This window comes from Dipodomys spectabilis, unplaced genomic scaffold (genome assembly GCF_019054845.1).
Source record: "Dipodomys spectabilis isolate Male_0828 unplaced genomic scaffold, ASM1905484v1 ptg000080l, whole genome shotgun sequence".
NCBI classification, from domain to species: Eukaryota; Metazoa; Chordata; class Mammalia; order Rodentia; family Heteromyidae; genus Dipodomys; species Dipodomys spectabilis.
The window spans coordinates 5,267,709-5,274,326 of NW_024870757.1; the positions used below are offsets into that span (position 1 = coordinate 5,267,709).

General features: G+C 38.8%; 1 pseudogene; it reads right to left on the minus strand.

Annotated features, from left to right (window-relative positions):
• Positions 1-2,220: 2,220 nt before the first annotated feature.
• LOC122110633 lies at positions 2,221-2,877 on the minus strand (annotated as a pseudogene).
• Positions 2,878-6,618: the final 3,741 nt, after the last annotated feature.

The following is a 6,618-nucleotide window of genomic DNA, read 5'->3' on the forward strand; positions in this document are numbered from 1 at the left end:
TCTTATAAATATGATAGAAACAATTGCATGAAAGGAAAAAAAACTTTTGATTACTTATCTTGGGGTTCATTCCCCTAACGTTAATTTATCTGATCTTTTCTGCTTGACTCAGACATATACTAGTTGTTGCAAATAAGGGAGACCATGGGACCTATTTTACCTTGGGCCTGGCTTACTTCACTTAATATAATTTTTTCCAAGTCTTTCCCTTTCTGAACAAATGGGGCAATGTCCTTCTTTCTGATGGAGGCATAGAATTCCATTGTGTATATATACCACATTTTCTTTATCCATTTATCTACTGAGGGACATCTGGGTTGGTTCCCTATTTTAGCTATGGTAAATAATGCTGCAATAAACATAGTCGTGCTGGTAGCTATAGTGTAGTCTTGGAGTTTTACTGTGGTCTTGTGTTTTTCGTGTCTCCTTTCTATCCCTCCCTTCTTCTCATCCTATCCTTTTCTTCTCTCAATATCATCTATAAACTTACATAATTTTTAAGTATTTATCTTTTTTTTTCATGGCACTAACATTTAATGAGAAGACAAATTTTAGAGTAGTAAAATTGAAGGTGCATGCATCATTGTTGTAGATTTGAAACCATGCATATCCTTCCTCATAAAATGTCTCAAATGCCGTTAAAAACACCACACGCAAAACCAAGCAATTATAAGTCCTTCGAAGCATGTAACTGTGATTAGCTGCTATTCTCAGCAATATAAAAATACTTCCACCACAATTTCATTCCAGTCTGTAAAGTAATTCAAAACAAACAAGTTGGAGACATCGCTCAAATGGCAGAAGCAACAAATGCAGATGCTTTGTATCAAGGAAATGAATCCACTGAAGAAATGAACCCATCTGAGGAGCGGTCCTCTGGGGCCTGGCACTAGGCTTCTGGTGGAACGCTGAGGCCCCCTTCTGGGAAGAGACGTATACTGCAGCTGGGTTAGCTCTGCCAAAGTCAGGACACTTCTTGCACCCAGTAACACTGAAAGTTTTGTTGTGGATATTCTTTCCTGTGCAGTTTCAAATTTTAGGTATTAAATTTAACAGTTATAACCTGTATTTTCAAATGAGGAACAGCTGATTTCGGATTAAATGTATCATGCTACTTAATTTTGCAACTGGCATTCACACCAGTGGGCATTCTTCTTCACCTTGTTCCTTTTTAATTTCGCTGTAACTTTTTGCTTTGACAGTGTCTTGTTGAACTCCCTCTGCCTTCCAAGTGATGGGGTTACAGATGTGTATTACTATGACCAACTGTTGTTGGAACTCTTCACCCTCCAGTATATAACTACATTTTTTTCATCCATCCTTGTGACAATATAATCTTGCTGAGGCAGAAGACCCTGTTTTGGTTCAGGGAACCAAAGAACTGTCTTATTTATGTTATTGTCCTTTAATGCTTTGCCCCTTAAAAACAGAAATATCTTAAGATTCTATTATAGCAACATGGTACAATTTTTAAATGACCCTTAGGCACTTGTTTAAAAACATTTTTTCTATGTATTTAATAAAATCAATAGATTTCACAATCACATGTATACAGTGTATACAAATAATATAGAATGTAGAAAAAAGCCAGACTTGCCCAGCACTGGTGGCTAACACCTGTAATCCTAGTGACTAAAAAATGCTGAGATCTGAGGGTCACAGTTTGAAGCCAGGCTGGGGGGAAAAGTCCGTGAGACTCATCTGCAATTAACCAACATAAAGCTAGGACTGGAGGTGTGACTCAAGTTTGAGCAAAAAAGCCAGAGAGTAACAACATGTTGAGTTCAAGCCCTAAAGCCAACACACACACAAACACACTCACACTCACGCAGCCAATACACTGGGAGACCACAACAGCTATAAAGAATGAAAATCCAACTCCACCTCCAAAAAGCCAGTTGTAAAGGACACACGTGACCATGGCTTTCTATTCCAAATGAGTGCAGGTGATGGGGTGTGGATGGACACTGAAATCCCAGCCTGCACTCAGCTGGAATGGATTGAAGCTGTGGCTTAAAGACATGTACTGTTTGCTAATTCCTAAAACCTCAAACTTTAGTTTTTCCCCCCCTTCATAAAAATGTTCTTTCAGCTGTGGAGAAGCTAATAGTTGTTTACAATTGTCAGCCTTTTAAGAAGCACTAATTTGTTCCCTTAAGAGTGCAAATGTTATTCTCCGTCTTCCCGGAGAATAACAAACAACACATAATATATGCTCCCTCCATGCCAGCAGCTTTTCAGGCTGGGGATTCCATCCAGGTCACCATGGGGCTTTCGTCTTTCATTACAAGTTCAGGATTTCTGAAATTCCTTCTTCCGAACTTTTGATTTTGGTGCATAAGGATTTTCTTGCTTGTAGAAGGCCTTTAACAGTTCCACAGCTTCCTCAGCCCGATATCCAGGGATGCACTGAAATGGTTTTCCCGTATTTGGTAAGTCAGAAGAGGCAACATTTAGAACGGAGCCACAGCCACCAAATCATTCATTCTGACAGCCGTAGACGACCAGCGGGATTTTCATCAGGCCGAGAGCAGCTGCACACATAATGCAGGGTTCCACAGTGACATACAACACGGTACGTTCAAACACAGCAGAAGGACTCTGGCCATTTCGTTGACACCAATCTAGGACTTGATCAATGGCCACCATTTCTGCATGTCGAGTAGCATTTTTGGTTTGATTCACTTCATTTCTTCCCTTCCCCACGATTTCATTGTTGTAGACCATAAGACAGCCAACAGGGACTTCAGTATTTTCAAGGGCGTCTTTGGCCATGCGCATCGCTTCCTCCATCCACCGTGCCGTCTCCAGGGCCAAAGACACGGTGGTCGAGACGCCCGGGGCTGGCATGGACGCGGCCAACGCCTCTGCCTCCATCCAGCCGGGTTAACGCACAGCTCTGACTCGCAGGCCTTCCGGGCCGGGAACCAAGTATTTATCTTTTTAAATTTAAATTTTTGTTTTTCTATATTTTCTGTTTTTTTTTTTCTTAATGTCTCTCCTATCATTCTGTCCAATCCATTTCCCTCTCTGAGATTAGGCCTTGGTTAAATTCACTCTCATCTTACCTCGCCACCACCCTATAATTCTATTTTTCCCCACATTTCTCCCTACATCTAATAATTTCTGGTTTGCCAATTTTTTTCTTTGCTATTCTTATCCCATTAATCCATAGTTGTTTGATGTTGAATAGATTGTATCTGTTGAACTAGATTGCGTCTATAGCCTTTTGACTGTGCAACTACCAAACTTTGGTTGATGCTTGCCTTAAAATTATGTTCTAGCACAAAATTAGTGTTACTTTCATACCAAATGAGCAGAAAAAGCCAGAAAAACAGAAGAAAAATGGCAAGTCCAGGTATCTGGACTCCCACTCATGATAAACAGTTGACAGAATAGTTAGTGAATAATCCAGAGGACAGTTCCCAAAAATCTGTACAAACAATACTGGTAAAAATGGTGAATGAAAAGATTGAAAACCTGCAAAGGACTCAGTGTGAGCATGATAGGGAGAGAGAGAGGCAAACCAAAGATTAATACTGGAATCTCGTGAGAGTGCAGAAACTACTCAAAGATTGGTACAGGAAGTGCGTGAGCAGATTTAGAACAGTCAAAGAGCAATACAGGAATTGCATAAGCAGGCTGACAACAATCAAAGAGAAACACAGCAATTGCATGAGGAGGAGGATAACAGAAAAAGAGAAACACAGGTATTGTGTAAGCAGGTTGAGAACAGTCAAAGAGAACTTCAGGAATTGCATGAACATGAGGAAGCTAATGAAAGAGTAATACAGCAATTGTGAGAGCGGAATGAGAATACACAAAGATCAAGAGAGACATTAATGGAATCCATAAAGAGACAGCTGAAAGAATTCAGGGAGACCACAAATGGAATCCTGAATAGAGCCTGGCAGAGGGAATGGGCAACAAAGGAAACCATAAACAATCAACTAAGTCATTTGAGAATAAACACTGAACACCAAATTAAGGAAGTATAGAAGTTCATAAAAGATCTAAAAGAAAGCTCTAACAAAGAATTTGAAGCCATTAAAGCCGACCAACTAGAAGGAAAAGAAATTAAAAACAAAGTAGAAAGTCATGACAGTAGGTTAAACCATGCAGAAGATAGAATCTTGGAGATTAAAGACAGCCTTGGTATTATAGAGAAATAACATACTACTATCCAAGACAAATCCAAGGAATATGGGATAGATCTATTCAACATTTGGAAGACACCATCAGTAGGTCTAATATGAGGATAATGTTTGTAAAGGAGCACCTAGAAACAGAAGTTAATGGTCGAGAACATTTGTTTTACAGGATCCTAGCAGAGAACTTCCCAAACATGCAAAAAGTTAGGATTATTCAGATAGAAGAAGCTTTTAGAACCCAAAATATACCAGACCAGAACAGGACATGGCAATGTCGCATTATAATCTGCACAGTATCAATTCAGACCAAGGAAAAGATCCATAAAACTGTCAAGTAGAAAAGATCAATCACCTATAAGAGGAAATCAATTAGAGTCCCCTCAGATTTGTCAGCAGAGAGAATTAAAGCAAGAAGAGCCTGGAATGATGTATGCCATGCCCTAAAGACAAACAATTATCAATCAAGAATACTCTACCCAGCTACACTCTCCTTCATAATCAAAGGTCAAAGAAAAACCTTCCATACCAAAGACAATCTGAAACAATATGTTTCCCAAGAAGTAGCCCTACAAAAGCTACTTAAACATGTCCTACAAATAGAAAACCAACAAGATCACAATAAAGGCCAAGAAACAGCACCCAAACTGAGAATCCAAGAACCATAGGAAGAACCCAGTTGCCGCAGCCCCCAGAAGGTGGATAACATGGCAGGAACTCCCAAACACCTCTCAGTCCTAACGCTCAACATTAATGGACTTAACTCTCCAATTAAGCCACGTAAAAAGGCTAGTTGGATTAAAAAGCAAGATCCTTTTATCTGCTGCCTTCAGGAATCACACTTTTCCCATGAAAACAAACACATTTTGAAAGTGAAAGGCTGTAACAAATCTACCAAGCAAATAGCCCCCATAAACAAGTGAGAGCTTCTATCCTAATATCAGATAAAATATACTTCAAATTAAAATTAGTGAAAAGAGATAAAGAATGTCGTTTTATACTAATTAAGGGATTTCCCATTCAGGAGGATATTACAAATCTAAATATTTATTCTCCAAACAAAAGACCACCCAGATTTATCCAAGAAACACTACTTTCCCTCAAAGCTCACATAGATCCAAAGACATTAATTGTAGGGGACTTTAACACACCACTATCCACACTAGATAGATTAACTCGGCAAAAACTCAACAGAGAAACTGCAGATCTAAACACCTGCATGGATCAATTAAATTTAACAGATATCTACCAAATATTTCACGCAGTAGCATCAGATACATGTTTTCCTCATCAGCTCACAGAAAATTTTACAAAATATACACCATTTGAGGTCACAAATCAAACTTGTCCAAATTCAGAAACATTATAGTTTTAAATTGCCTTCTCTCAGACCAGAAGGGAATAAAATTAGAACTCAACACCAAAATGCACCAAAAAGTCCTGTGACAAATAGAGGCTGAACAACACACTGTTGAAACACCAGTGGGTCATGGAAAGGAAATTCATAGAAAGGAAATTCAAATATTCATGATATTCACCAAAAATGAGGGGCTGGGAAGGTGGCTCAGTGGTAGAGCGCTTGCTTTGCATGCGTGAGGCCCTGGGTTCGATTCCCCAGCACCACATAAGCAAAAAGAAAAAAAAAGCCAGAAGTGGGGCTATGGCTCAAGTGGTAGATCGCTAGCCTTGAGCTGAAGAGCTGAGGGACAGTGCCCAGACCCAGAGTTCAGGCCCCACGACAGGACTTAAAAAAAGCCAAAAAACAAAAAATAAAAATGAACACACAAATTACTTGCTCCTTTTGGACACGGCAAAGGCAGTATTCAGAGTGTTTTATAGCTCTTAATTACTAAATCAATAAATTGGAGAGATCTGGAACCAACAATTTAGTGAGATATCTGAACCTCCTTGACAAAGAGCAACAAGATAAATCCCAATTCAGTAGATGGAAAGAAATAATTAAAATTACATCAAAAATAAACGAATTAGAATCCAAAATAAAAACATAGAAAGAATCAACAAAACAAGAGTTTGTTCTCCAAAAAATTAACAAAATTTATAGATTCTTAGCAAATCTTATCAAAAAAACAAGAGAACACACCCAAATAAATAAACTCAGAGATGAGAATGGAAACAGCATCCCAGAAAAAACCAAGATTCCGAAGATTAAAAGGAATACTTCTCAAACCTTTATGCTAATAAGTTTGAGAACTTGGCAGAAATAGATCTTTTCCTAGCAATTATTGACATGCCAAACATCAACCAAGATGAGTTAAACCATTTTAACTGGCCCATATTAAGCATTGAAATAGAAACAGCAATGAGACCTCCCATCTCAGAAAAGCCCAGGACCAGATGGATTTACAGCGGAATTCTACATGGCCTTCAAAGCAGAGCTCACATCAACATTCCTCCAACTCTTCAATGAAATTGTAAGAGAAAGTTCACTACAAAAATCATTCTTTGAAGC